Genomic DNA, 14,796 nt, shown 5'->3' on the forward strand with positions numbered 1-14,796 from the left:
TCAGCAACGCAACAATCGACAATGAGGCCTGTCTTTATATGAGATAAATCTGATTTAGATGCTTCTGTTTGAGTCAGTGTGGCTGATTCTATTCTGGGGAGTCATCACATCTGCATTATTTATTCTACCTTGTTAGGTTTTGAGCCATTTTGGAGTCAGGCAGGCTAATGTTCCCCCCTCTGGCATTTTTACATCTACATTCCTGTCTTTCTGATAAGTTTTTTTTTAAATTCATATATGTAATCTTAAATATTTTTGTACTTCTGTGTTTATGAAGACCAAATGCAAAACAAACAAACAAACAAACAAACAAACCTGCCCAGTTCTGCTTTAAGCCTTTTTACACCAGTAAATCCCTGCTCATTGTGGACAAAAAAACCCGTCGTATTTGTTACGATTCCGTGAAAGAACCCGGAATGCAGACACGTCTCATATAAACCAAACTGATTTATTTACAGAAAAGGGAAAACAAAAAGGCAGCAAAAACTGAAAACAGAAACCTTACACAGAGAGAGGGCAAGAGTGAAGATAACAGAGATTCTATAACGAATCTTCAAAGAGATAAACAACATCAAGCAGAGATACCGTGAGAAAACAGATATAATGAACGTACATGTCCTAAAGTCAGGAGCAGATAGAGACACACACACACACACACTTAACCTTTTATGCTGTAACAGTCATTCACAGATAAAATGGACTACCGACTGGTATTCCAAGGCATATAAGACCCCCTTACTGCCCAAACCAGGACTTATAATCTGTGCCCTCTGATGCCTATGGAGCTGGGACTGATTGTTGCCAGAAGAATAATCCTGAGAGACTGGAAGTTGTCTGCTCCCTCTTCCTTCCACGTGTGGGTGGCGGACATGATGTCCATAACACAATTGGAAAAGCTCCACACCTTTGAACACTATTGGAATCCCTTCCTGGAGCACTTCACAAAGGCCAGATTAAACTGAATGGACTGACTCCTCAGTCTCTCCCCTCTGTCACCTTTTAGTGTGTGTTTGTGTGCACACACTTGTATAAGTGTCAATATATACATGCAGTGTGTGTTTTGTTTAATGTCTTGAGTTGTATATCTGGGTCCTGTTTGTTTGTTTATTTCTGTGTTAAACTTGAAAACTTAAAATAAAACATAAAAAAGATAAAATGGACAAAATTTTACTAAAAAAAACCCCAAAACACCCTATTTGTTTTATTACCATTTTATGTGATTGTTTAGCCTTTTATTCTGAAGAAATGTAAAAAAAAAACAAAAAAACTGGACTTTCCATGCTTTCACCCCCGAGTCACATCCTGTTTTCAGCAGCTTTAGAGTTCACAAGAGCTTTCCACAACATTTGGATGATTCTATGAAATGATAAAAGCAATTTTTAAAAAAATCACTTCTACATTTAATGTAAGAATTTTAATGTGATGTCATTTAAAGGTTGTTTTGTTCTCTGAAAATTTGACTTCCAGCAACAACTAACAAATGAGCTGATTGTCATGGTATAAAAGCGTGAAGAGGAATCTCATCCTCCCTGAGCCGCTGCGACCCACACAGGTGAAGAACAGACTGCAAGACAATGTGTTTTCAGTCAAAATCCAGAAATTTTCAGGGAAAGAATAGCTGTGCGCAGCAAGTTCTCGTTGCTCCAGTGGGGGCCAAGAGGTATTTGGCTTTTTTTAATCGTGTAAGAGGAGAAGGAGGTAATGAAAGAAGAGGAAAAATAAACTGAATGCTTCAGGAAAGAAAGCAAACTTTAAGATTCCTGTCAAGTCACTCCCCCGTCCAGGAAGTTTACACACAGCAGTTCATCAGACTTGGAGGGGTGTCGGTGAAAACACAAACTAAGGTTATTAACTACATACCAGGCTTTCAGCTCTTCACAGGGAGTCTGTGGTTCTCAGAAATCTGACGTGTGTGTGTGTGTGTGGGGGGGGCCTAAACACAACATCAAGCTAATAAAGCGTATTTGGAAATAGAATATACTGAGTTGAAAATAAATACAACATAAGTTTTAAAAAAACATGCAGGACCACAGAAAAAGTATAATTCAGAATTTATTTGTTATAAAACAGGTACAGTGCATGTTAATGAATGAAAACACAGGCTTTGTAAAGATGCCAGAGGCCACTTTCCATCTGTTTGTCTCTAAAACACACAAGAGATTTATTATTCCAATTCCAATCTGGATAAAACCTTAATACGAGACTAGTGTCCACTAAACTAAAATATTTTAATATTTCTAAACCTATCACACACACAAACCATGACTAAAAGACTGAACATCACAATCTATTGCTCATAATAAACATGAATATTGCACATGCAACATATAGTTTAGAGGTTTATGTCTAATTTATTGCATATATTATGCATGATTAAAAGTAACTTTACTGCCCTTGTAAAAAGTCTGTCCACTTGTTTCCTGAAAAGTTTGAAAATAGAAGTGACCTAAGCTCAGAAACCCCCACTAGTACGAGAAGTGAAAAGAAAAAGTCAGATTAGATCTAAACAGAAAAAGGAAGTAAATCATGGGATTCTCATGAAAATCACCCCCACTCCTACCCCGGCCCCCTCTCAAAGTTCTGTTTAATCTTTAGCAGCAGCCCTGACTCCTTATCTGTCACAGAGCAAATGGACTGAGTGAAAGGAACGAGCTGCGACTGTAAGGGTTTGCAGGATATGCTGCCACACTGCAGCCTTTGTTTTATTGTCTACAGGAGGTCAAAGGCTGGTTAATAGAGATCCTGAATGAAAACAACACTGAGATGATGGTATTTGGACATCGTACCCCACTCAGTGAGTTTACTGATATCCCTGCTCCTCCTCCTCCTCCTCCTCATTGTTCCTCCGCTGTAAGAGGTCTCAGAGTGTTTTTACACAGCTCTTTTAAAATTTGAGAAGCAAGTATCCACAGTTTTCTCAGCTACATCAGATTGTCAAAGCAAAATCTTCCGTTCCTCCTAAAGATCTCAAAACGCTTGTCCCTGCCTTCATCACCTCTTGATTGGACTTCTGCAGGTCTCTGTATTTTGGTCTTGAACAATCATCTCTGCATGGCCTGCAGTCAGGTACCAGAGGGCATGATCAAGTCACCACAGGTTTAGCAGATAAACACCGGCTGCCTTTTTGTTTTTGCATCTACTTTAAGATTCTTTTACCCACTTTTAAAATTTTAAATGGTTTGGCACCGAATTATTTAACTGACTTTTATAACCCATAAAAAAACATCTGAGATCTTCCAGCCCACTGTTTTCAGTGCAGCTAAATAAAAGCACAGAAGAGATCGGACCCCCAGACTCTGGAATAACCTGCCCTGTGACGTTTGCACCGCAAAGTCCGTACAAAAAAAACCTCATTTTTTAAAATTGGCTTTTAATCCAACTGCAGTTTGATTTCCATCAGATCAGTTAGGTTGTGGTGTTTCCTCTCTTTTGTGTTGTTTTTAGCCTATTTTATTTTGCATCTTGGTTTTATGGGTGTTTTTGTATTTATTTTATTGATGTTTTTCCTGTTTGTTTTTAACTTCCTCGTAAAGCACTTCTGTCAAAATTGACATTGACGTTGACATTAACATTGACACTGATAAAACCACTGGAGCCGATGTAAATGTGAGGACACAAACTTTGTTCCACGAGTGACTAATGGCTTGTTTGATAACCGATAAAGTGACCTTGCTCTTTCAAAGAAAAGCTCACATCACTTGCAGGGACCAGATGCCTTTTTTCTCACCCTCACCGCGACTCGTGTTCTACAACCGAGCAGGGATTCGATGTTCAGCCACTTAAATATTAAAAGCAAAGAATAACAGCAGAGACATTCACGTCGTGACAATCCCAGTGTTGTTCGTTCACTGAAAGCTCAGCTGTAATATGATCACTGAAAATGCATGAGGCAAACAGAGGTCCTTCTGTTTCCACATTCCTTGTTTCTCTGGTGGCATTTTAAAGCCATTCGAGACATCATTTGTAAAAAAAAGAAAATACTGACCTCAGTGTCAGGGTGCCTGGATAGACCCTTCAGCAAACTGTAAGAACATTTTAATGCTCAACATAATCTTGTAGGAATGTTAGAGCAACACAGCAGCCTATATTCATGTTCCGGCAAACTGAAAGGACTCGTCACTGTGCTTGGATTCAGTTAGATCACATTTTCCTTTGATTTCTGCACAGACCTCACATTGTACAATCTTCCTTCTGAAAGTGAATTGCACCACATACTACACTGCTGACAAAGATGAATTCCCCTGCCAGGGGTTTCAGTTTCCCTTCCAGTCTTTCTCTGAAATGTGGTCATTTATGGGAAGTCTGTTTTTGGGAAGAATCGTCTGGCTGAAGGTAAATACAGCGGATTTCATCTGGATGCTCTTATAAGATACTCCAAATTCCAGGATTTTCCAGATCAGCATCCAAATGTCTTTGTCCTATTGTAATTATAACTCCTATCTAACTTTGACTTTAACAAATAAACTCTCATGGTTTTGGTATTTCAGTCCTTGTATATATATAGAAATTATGAAAATCCTTTCCATTTTGAAGAAAGATCCCTTCACCATCCAGCCAGGAAAATAACTCAGTAATACTGTTATTGTTCAGGACTGATAAAACAAAGGGTTCACTTAAGGTGGACTATAAAAGACTCATGAATACAGAGGTAAGACGAGGCTTTGTGAAAAACAAACAAAAACTTTTTTTTTTAGTCTGGGCACTTCTAGACCAGCATTCTTTACAGAGTTGAAACTGAGGTCAACTGGTATCGGAATGATATGAAATAAAACCTGGAATGGGGTATTATCTAAAACCTACAAAATGAAACACACACCAGAGACAAGAACTTGCAAGCCATCATGGATCACTGTGTCACAGAGTTTACGGATGATACGACATGGGTGGGAAAGAAAACAGATAAATTCTGAAAGGTCCACCACAGAGTGTCAGGATGTGGATGACGGAGATGAACCCAGGTTGCAGACTTAAAAGGAAATTAATTTATTAAACAAACGAAAACAAAAGCCGACGAGGCAGCAAACAAACAAAAACTAAATTCAACGCATAACTGAAACAGGAAACACGGCGCGAGACAGCAACAAACAGACATTAACATCAAACAATGGACCACTGAGGTATGGGAAGAGTGACCGGGTTTTTAAGACTGGGGATAACGAGGTGAGTGAGAACAGGTGGAATGATTACTGAGTCGGGACAGGTGGAGATGGGCGTGGCTGACAGACAAGTGAATGACTGGGGGAGAGTGGAAATGAAAACACAAACACGAGGAGGACAGAACCTAGATGAACAAAGACGAAAACAAAAACCAGATAACTAAAAATAGAAATCAAAACCAAAACACAAACCAGAGAACTTAAATAAAATAAAAACAAAACCCAGAAAAAGCCAAATCACCACACAGAGCTGACTAAAAGGTGACTGATAAGTTAAAACCAACAGCTAAAAGTGGGAGAAGTTAAAGACAAAGAAGGGTATTTTTTTTATTTTAATTTAGATACTCAAATTAAAGATGAATTTGCCCTTTAGGCTCAACTCATTGTACATAACTGTAATCTTAACCAAATCTGATGAAGCTAAAAAGCTAAAAATAATTCAAATCATGTCAGAGTGAATATTTCCAGACCTGACTGTTCATTTAATTTAGTTTATTTATATAATGCCACTTCATAACAAACGTCATCTATAATAATTTGATTATAATACGATACATTTATATTCAGTATAATATGAAGTGCCAGTTAGTAAAACGTTATCTATCTTTGGAAGGCTTCACAGTCCCTCATCCTGAGCAGCACGGAGGCGACAGTGGAAAGAAATAATGTTGGATGATTGTTAGGATCATTCAGGTATGTTACAAACTGCATCATGTCAATAAAGGAGGTCAACATTATTAATATTAATCATTTTTAGTTTAAAGTACTGGCGCTTTAACATTTGCTGCACAGCTTGCAGTTGATCAACTTAAGGAGGAATGTGTCAAACAAATATACTATTATGTAAACGTTTAAAAGGGGTGTACGTAATTTCTGCATGTTTGTGCTCTTTTTGGTTTTGGTTGTAATATTTATACTGCCGACTCTTTCACATCCTGGGCCAATCTCCTGATTGTAGAGTATAGTTAAGCTATTTCTTTTAGGACAATCTCTAAATCTCTTTTCAGTCTGTAACATATGCAGGGTTCAGATATCCAACAGGAAAACAACTAATTGACTCTCTGACAAACTAAATCACCAAACAAAGGAAGTGACAAAGATTTCTGCACACTGGAAAGTTGTTTTCTGGGTGGTAACTTCTTATCTGATGACTTCCTGCTCTGCTTAGTAGACACAACACCTTTGGATCCCATTCCTCCTTGACATCACCATCTATTTCCTCCTTATCAGTTTACTCTAATAATCTTACTGATGATCTATGCATTTGTGCTACTGCTTGAATTACAAAAAGGAGGTGGATCTTTCACTGAAGCTTGTCGTCGAGCATTTTTCTGTTTTCTGTCTTAATTCACCCTATTCTCTTTTTTTTACCCTCCTATTCTCCTTTTCTCAAGATGAGTCATAAGAGAAAGTTTCTCCAAGAACAATCTGCCCCTTTCAGGCCCCCTCTTTTGCTCAACTGTGTACTGACAAGAATCCGAACCAGAACCCCCCTGGGTGGCAGCAGAGGGATTAGTTTGAGAATCTGCCAAATATCAAAGTCAGTACAAGTGTCAGGAAATATATACAGCTTTTTGGGGGTGAGTGGGAAAATGTGGATCACTCCTCATATTTCTGCAAACACATTACTTTTTTAAAAAAAAACCTGTTTTACTCTATAGTGGGAATCAGGGAAGCAACATGTTCTAACAGGAGGTTTCAGATCCTCCCCCATGAACTGCTTTATCTGATCCTGATGGTCCCGGGAGAAGATTCTGCAACCTAAAGCTTTGACATAACCATATGGAAACGTTTAGGAGCTGGGCGGGACCGAGAAAGGTTCATTCACAGTTAAAATGTTCTCCTAGTGTATTCTTAACAGCTATTAACATTTAATGCATATGAAAGCCAATCAAAATCACAAGTTAAATATTTAACAGCTTCATTTTGGTTGATTTTTTTTACCATTTATTTGATTTGGAAGGTTTGTGCAAAGGTTGTGTAAAAATGACTTCATGCATTCTGGGAGTAATAAACTGCAAATGTGTATCAGCTGCACAGCAGTGACCTGCCTACAGCATTGTTGAAACTGGTCTGAGGAGAGATGCTCCAAACCTTTTGCGAGACACTCTTCCAACATTTGATCAAGAGGTCAAATGTATCCGCAGGGAGACGAGGAAAACATGTGTGTCTTTATTTATTTATTTCTCAGTTCAGAGGCTTAGCATAGCTCTGGAACTGCAGGAAGTGCTCAATAAAAGTTAACAAACTCACTGATCTCTGACACATTTTAGAGTTGGACTCAGCAAAGAGGTCCTACATTAAATGGCAACAAATTACGTTTTATTTCAAAGATGCACGTGAAAACTTATATATGGAGGACAGAATATGTATAAAAGCACACCATTGTCAAGTCTACATAGTTTTCAATTGCTTTACAACATGTATACAAAACAAATAAGAAAGACTTGATTATAGTTGACCACTAGATGGCAGCATTGCACCAAATCACATCAACCCCACACTGTAACACAACCTAAACCATGATCTGCTTTGCACACACCTGACTTGGCTGTCAGAAAAAGTAAAGGAGGGAACTGCTGCATACATCATCTTTCTCTAGGAAACCTAAAAGCTTTGACCACAAAAATAATGTTCACAGGTTTTAACAAAGCTTAGACCTTATCAGGAGGGTTACAGCTAAATGACTTGACAGAAGAGATCATCAGTGATGAGGAACATAATTTCTTACGTTTATAGATTGTGGAGGCTTTTTTGTATGAAAAACAATGTGTAAACATGAACAGCTGACGCTGCACAAGAACCTTTCACTAACAAACACTGAACAGGAAGTATGATTGAAAGTGAGGTGCCACTTTGGGTTTGTGTCTAAACACACATCACGTTATTAAAAAAGATTCTGCAAACGTTGGCTTGTGAAATCTAAAATGAAACATTGGCTTCTATTCTCGACATCTGTAAATAAGAAGTCAGTTAACTGTGGCAGCCATCTTGAATCAGGCTGACTCTAAAACCTACCCAGCTGCAAATGTACGTCCAATGATTGTTTTCTGAGAGTTTTCAGACAGACACAGAAGCACACGCAGACATGGGCAAACACATTCTTATCTGCCTTTGCCTTTTGGCGAATAAAAGGATCGTGTTTCACAACACAGCTTTTCACAGATGGGGTTTAAATTTTCCATAGAAATGAGGTGTGAACTTGAGTAATCGTTTGAGGACACGTTTTCCCTCACATGGAGCAGAGTAGTGGCGCGTTTGCTTAGTTTTACTTCCTATCTCGTTTCAGTTTTTCATTTTCCTCTCGCAGTGGTGTAACTGCTGAAAAGCTTATTGGTTTTATTGCAGCGGGATAAACCACAAAACTGACAGTTTCTCAGATCTTTGAAATGGTAACATGGTAATCCTCTGTTTGTAAGGTCTTTAAACACACAGATTGTCTGTCTCTCTGTGGTTTAATTTTAACCTGTTTGCTTTGGGCCGTCTCCAACATGCTGCAGATGGACACTTTCTCACAAGGCTCTGCAGCCTGAAAAACTTTTTTTTTCTTCTTCTTCTTCCCTGTCCATGTTTCCGTCTCGTCTTTGGGTTTCATTTTGGGGCTCACTCATGATCTCAGTAAATTCACCAAAAAAATATTAGGATGTCTTGTATTGTGGCCCTTTGTCTGAGCCTCGACTCAAATGATTGATGTCAGAAGTTATCAGAAGCATCTTAAAATCCCCTGCAGGTGCTCCCACTGCTTTTCATTAACAACAACAAAACTGCCATGGAAAATGAGTATAAATAAAAATGGTTTCTATAGCAGCTGGATGAGTTCCAGACAATAGTATTTTTTAAGGTTAATCCCCATGGTGACTGGGGTTGTTTTGTCCAGCAAAGATTTAGGATCCAGACACAGAAACAAATAGGGCCCTGAGCGTTTTCTGTTTTAGCTTGGGACACTGAGTGGAACATAAATCCGAGGCCGTCACAGTAGATCATTTCAGGCGGGTTGCAGGGAGAAACATGGTAACACAAGCTGTAGCTCTGGAGAGTAGCCACAGATTTTTATGGACACTCAAAGAATTAAAGCAAGAAAGACGGTAGAATCATAAGTTGATAAGGAGTAGCTGGCATCAGAGACTTAAAAGCCCAACCCTATAGGATGCAGACAAATGAAACCTAATAGTATTTAGCGGCAGTATCCATCTGCACAGAGAACAGCTGCAAGAGGACTTTGTTATCCAAGCCTTTTTAAACCCCACCCAGGCTCCTCATGAAGCATTTCATCTGAAACCCTGCTGATCAATGCAAAGAGAGGACAGATCAGTGATTACCCTGTGAAAGGGGAAGGATCCCTAGCTTTTCTCTCTTTTTTTTTGTAGGAGCTTTTGACCTCCCCTCCCTTCCCCCGTCAAAGGCCTCTTGGGCACCATTAACACCATGAGAGCGGGGCACTGACTTCCAAGCTTTGCTGGAGAGTACAGCATCCCGACATCTGGAAAACATTATGTCGTTGCTGCCCGCGGGTGAAACTCAGGGAGACGGTGACGGGGGTGTGAGTGTGTTCTGACCAAGCTGTGTGATTTTAACAAAGAATGATCTAAGTGCATTGTTTTTGTGAGATCACAAAATGTTAAAGGGATAGTCCAGTCAGTTTTGGAGTGATGTTCTGTTTAATACTTATCAATAGTTAGTATCTTATCAGCTGTGACTAAAGTCATAGATCACGGCTAGTGCCTAGTCAAAATGAGTGCTCCTTTTTTAATCGTACACTTTTGCAAGACAAGGTTTGTTGAGACTGTTCCTGTTTTCTCAACCAAACAACGCCATATTCTCACGCTAATATGATGGGCCGTTTGTATGCAGATAGTGCTGAAGCTGCTGAATGTATCAATCCTTCAGGAGTTGAGAAAACTTTTGAGTGACTAGATGCACTGATCGGGCAGACTGATAACTATCAGACAGAACCTCACTTCAAAAATGATTGGACTAGTCCTTTAATCCCTTGAAAAATACTCCAATGAGAGTAGCATCAAAAACTATAAGAGTTGAAGAATTATGAAGAAATACACTGAATTCTGTGTGTCGGAGGAACAGTCATGTACAGTCCTGTGTGGCTCTTTGTTCACGCAGCTCGTTTGAAGACCGGCCCGTGTGCTCGGCGGCAGGATGTGGAGCTCTGAACTTTTGGCAACAAAGCAACTCCATCTGAACCTGGTCTAAAACAAGATGGCTTTGTATGTAGGACCTCCGTCCTGCCCCTCCCTTCCTTCCTCCCACTTCACCTATGAGGCTGCATGCACTGGGTACAAGGTCCCCCCACTCCACCCCCACCCCCCACCCCCATTAGCCTCACAGCAGTTCAGGTCACGGTGCTTAAGGAGCAGCGTTACCTCAGAACAACCTGACCTTTGCAGGCAGCCATGACTCTAACGAGGAGCACTTTGACATCAGCTGAGAGACAGCGGGAGGCAGGCGAGCCGTCAGGGAGCAGCATGTGATACCACAAGATAGCCACTCAGGACAGAGTGACAACCTTGAAACCCCAACAGACAATTATTTGGCTTTTTGAAGTCCTCGCCTTGTGCATTTGAAATCAAGCCAGCTTCAGGCAGCTGCAGAACACTCTGGTCTAAGTATCTGAAACCACAGGTGAATGCAGAAAAAAGGTTGTGCACCACTTTAAACCACAGTTGCTATTTGCAAAGCATTTCGTTGAACAGGTTAGGTTTTTTTTATGGCTTGCTGCGATTATTTATTGAAGTCAGCTCTGTCTGTTTGTTAGCACATAATTTCATGAACCACTGCATGAAATAGCTATAACTCAATCAGTTTTACAGATACCGATCTTAAATACGGTATGATAGCTGAGAGTCATGCCCAATACAAACTCTACATGAAATATTTTTGCTTTGCAGTTTCAATAATCCTAATTAAGCTCTCAGAACGTAATCATTGGATGTACATCTACAACTGATTAACTTTTGGAATCACCCTAATTTGCCACAGCTAATCCACCTTTGCCAATATAAAAATGGTTATACTCAATACTACATTTGGCGTGGTAGTAGCTGAGAGTCATCCACATGATATACTAACACATCTCACAAGATCTCACAATATTATGAGATCCTGCATAAAGTCATTTATAAGGTTTGACTAAAATGGTTAAACCTCTGTTCCTTCTCAGCACAAGATGATTTTAGTTTAAAACTCTGTCTTGAAAGGCAGCAGGCAATATGCATTCCTTCAAGAAATGCTAGGCTTGTATTTTTGCCTGTGCTTGAGTTCAACCCCAAACTCGCTTTGTGTATTTTTTTAAGGGGGACTTGAGTCTTTTCACAAACATGATGAGGGCCGCATGGTCTTCTCCCTCCTCCACCCCCACACCAACCTGTCATCTACTTCTCCACCCACGCCTTGCAACCCACTCCTCCTCCTCGTCCCTTCTCCTCCTCCTCTCCTCCTCCTGCCGTCACTTGGTTGTTATTGAGCAGGCATTTCACAGACACTCCCACCGAGACCAGTGACCTCAGCAGCGGGCAGGAAGTCAAAAGGTTCAAGTTCCTCCTGTGAGAGTAATCCCACACATTTGATTCAGGACAGGGGATCATTGTGGGACCAACGGGGGTGTGGAGTCTCTGTACTGGATGCTTTCTCACTATCAGTCGGTGCCACATCATCGCTGTCATCACATGGCAATAGAGTTGTCCCGAAACGAGAACAATCGCTGTGAAAAAACGAGCTGAATCCAGGTGTCTCTGCCCCAGGAGCTGCAGCAGGCACAGAAACAATATGAAGGAAGAGACCAAATTAGAAAATAAAGGAGACAAAAGGAAGGAGCTTTTAACAACTCATGGTGCAGCATTGTGTATGTTTAACTATTAATGGTGACAAACATGATGTGCGATCGTTAATAGTCAAACAAAGTTCTGTTTCCTTATTAGCTGTCCCACACGAGGAATGATAATTAATTTGAAACATCAGGGACAGATGACGGCTGTTTTTTTCCCCTGAACTGAGTCAATGGCCTTGACTGTTTGTCCACCCCTTCCTGCTGAAGTTTTGTTGTGAAAAATGTCATCAGTGGGAATTTAAACCAACACTGACTCAACTTCTTGCTGCACACACCCATCAGGTCTTATCATGGAAAATACACTGCATGTTTTTTTTTCTTTCTTTGTGCTTATGTTGTAAGATTTAAGTAGGTTTCTTTGAGATTGTAAAAACAAGCAGAGTTTCATAATGCACTACACATAACATGTGAACAAAAACAAAGAGTTTTTCTTGGTAATCCTTGAAAGCAACAATGTCATTCTGGTAATTTTCCTTTGCTGTATCGAGCCACGTCCATTTCATCCATCCGAACCGTGTTGCATGTGAGCACATATTTACAGCAGATCAATAAGACATCAATTGAATATTTCCCGCAGCTGTGTCATGCAAGTACACAGGCTCACAAATGCGTTCGAAAAACTGTAGGCACAAATTTTTCTACTGTGGTAAATGTACACACCCCACTTCTAGAAATGTTGTCACGTTTTCCACGAAAATGAAGGAAAACATGAACCTGTAAATATATATTTGAGCCTTTAATTGAGCAAGACAAAAAGGAAATTGCTTTTATTCTGTTGATAAATCATCTCCATGTTTGGAAAATGTAAAAAAGAATCCTGGTTCTTTATTGTGCTGCAGGTTTTAGATGGTTGGGAAGTCGTGTGCAGCCAGCAGACAGCTCAATATCAGTGGAAAGTAGTGAAGCTAACAGCTTGCCCATCAGCAGCCTCTTTACAGTGAATTTTGGCCATCTATCACACCTCGAACCAATGCATTTCCTAGTGCATCTGATTTTTTTTCTTCTTCCTTTGGTTTTATAAATCTTTAAACTATGTTTTTCATCCGTAGTTTGCAGTACACAGACACCACACCAGTGGTTAATAAAAATGAGACTGACAGCATTCAGACATGGTTTGTGGTCTTGTGTAACATATTTAGTGTGAAAAACAGGATGAGTTGCAAGATGGCCTGACTCATGCCATTTTGATGCAAACGTGCTGAGGTGTGAAAATCTATAGCATAAAGTTCATTTGAACCAGTGTGAAATGTTTTAGGCTTGACTGAAATGTGCTGTCTGACTGGCCATAAGCTTGACTCCTCCATACATTCCCTCAGATTCTCCAAAATAAGATTATTGTTACAGCTGCCTTCTGCAGGTAAGATACTGACTACTTATAACCTCGTCACAGAAACTCACTTAAAAAAATCCTGAGCCATCTCTTTACAACACCTGGTTTAAGTAAATGAGTCATTAAGAGGCTTTTGCAGAAGTTGATGACAAGTTGTTGAGGTTGTTCATTCCTTTAAATCAGGTGTGCAGCAGGACCTGATCAAGAACATGCATATTTTGCTAACAGACAGGCACATGCACACACGCAAACACACACAGGCAATTACATTATTACCCTATGCTAAACTGTTAAATAAAATGTAGGTTTAACATTAACTGTGCATGATATTGTGAAAGAAATGAGTTGTGGGAAACCTCTGGATGCACATGACCCCCATGCAGTGCTGTGTGAGAAACTGTCACACCCCATAAATATGCCCTCATGATCTTAAGAACACCTTGAAAATCCATTGTCACCCAACGGTGTCTTTCACTGGGTCTAGAAATGTAACCTGGAACTGTTATCAAGATGTGAACACGGTTTTTTGGTCAGATAAAGGAATACTTCAGTTTTTCAGAAGAAAAATGTTGGATTCTTGATTCCAACAAGGAGGAAGATCATCCGGGCTGATGTAAAAGTCAGCGTGTGTAACAATATTTTTTATATTTTTTATATTTTTTTTCTGCTTGGCCTTCAGAGGAGTCGGACGCTTCTGCTCTTTCTCCCGAACCCGTCCCTTCCTTCCTGCTTTGCAAGCATTTCTTTCAAGCCTTTTTTTCTACCTATCATCCGAATAACAAAAGGAACTATGGATTTGGTCAACTGGTCTCTGAACGCAATCGACACTATTTTTTCCACGTTGAGATTGGAGCGCGGGGAACGCAGCTGTCCCAGTGGAATGGTGGCTGCCGGACGGGTTACTGGTTCCTGGGGCTGGAACCTCATCTGTTTGGCTCCTCTTTCCATTGAAGATGTTGAAGATCTATACATATTTGGTTTTATGATAACTGGATTCCTGCTGTTTGGCTGTGGAGGTATCCTGGCTTATCGGAAATTGAAAGCGATCCTGACAGCAGTTCGGGCCTGTGAGAAGCTGTCAGGAACCATGGATGGCATCTCCCGTACTGGGAACACACAGACTCAGATGTTGGGGGAGATAAGTCGCAAACTGGACGTGATTCTGACGAGAATTGCTGTTCAGCAGCGTGCCCGTGAGGAGTAGATTACACCCTGGTGAAGTTCCAGACTGAGGGAGAGGCGAGGAGGACATGAAATTCGGATCATTCGGCTTTTTTTCTTCGTCCCCACAGAGACACAGTTAAGGACTCAAAAGCAACAGTTACCCCAGGTTGCTTGCTTCCAAAATAATTATGTTTATCTTTCGGATTCCCAGCTGTTTGACCGTGGTTATCGGCAGTAATCAAAACTTCCCGGGATGATACGTCATTAAAAGGCCTGACTCACCCACTCCCTCCCCGTATCATCCG

This window comes from Kryptolebias marmoratus, linkage group LG12 (assembly GCF_001649575.2).
Source record: "Kryptolebias marmoratus isolate JLee-2015 linkage group LG12, ASM164957v2, whole genome shotgun sequence".
In the NCBI taxonomy this organism is placed as follows: Eukaryota; Metazoa; Chordata; class Actinopteri; order Cyprinodontiformes; family Rivulidae; genus Kryptolebias; species Kryptolebias marmoratus.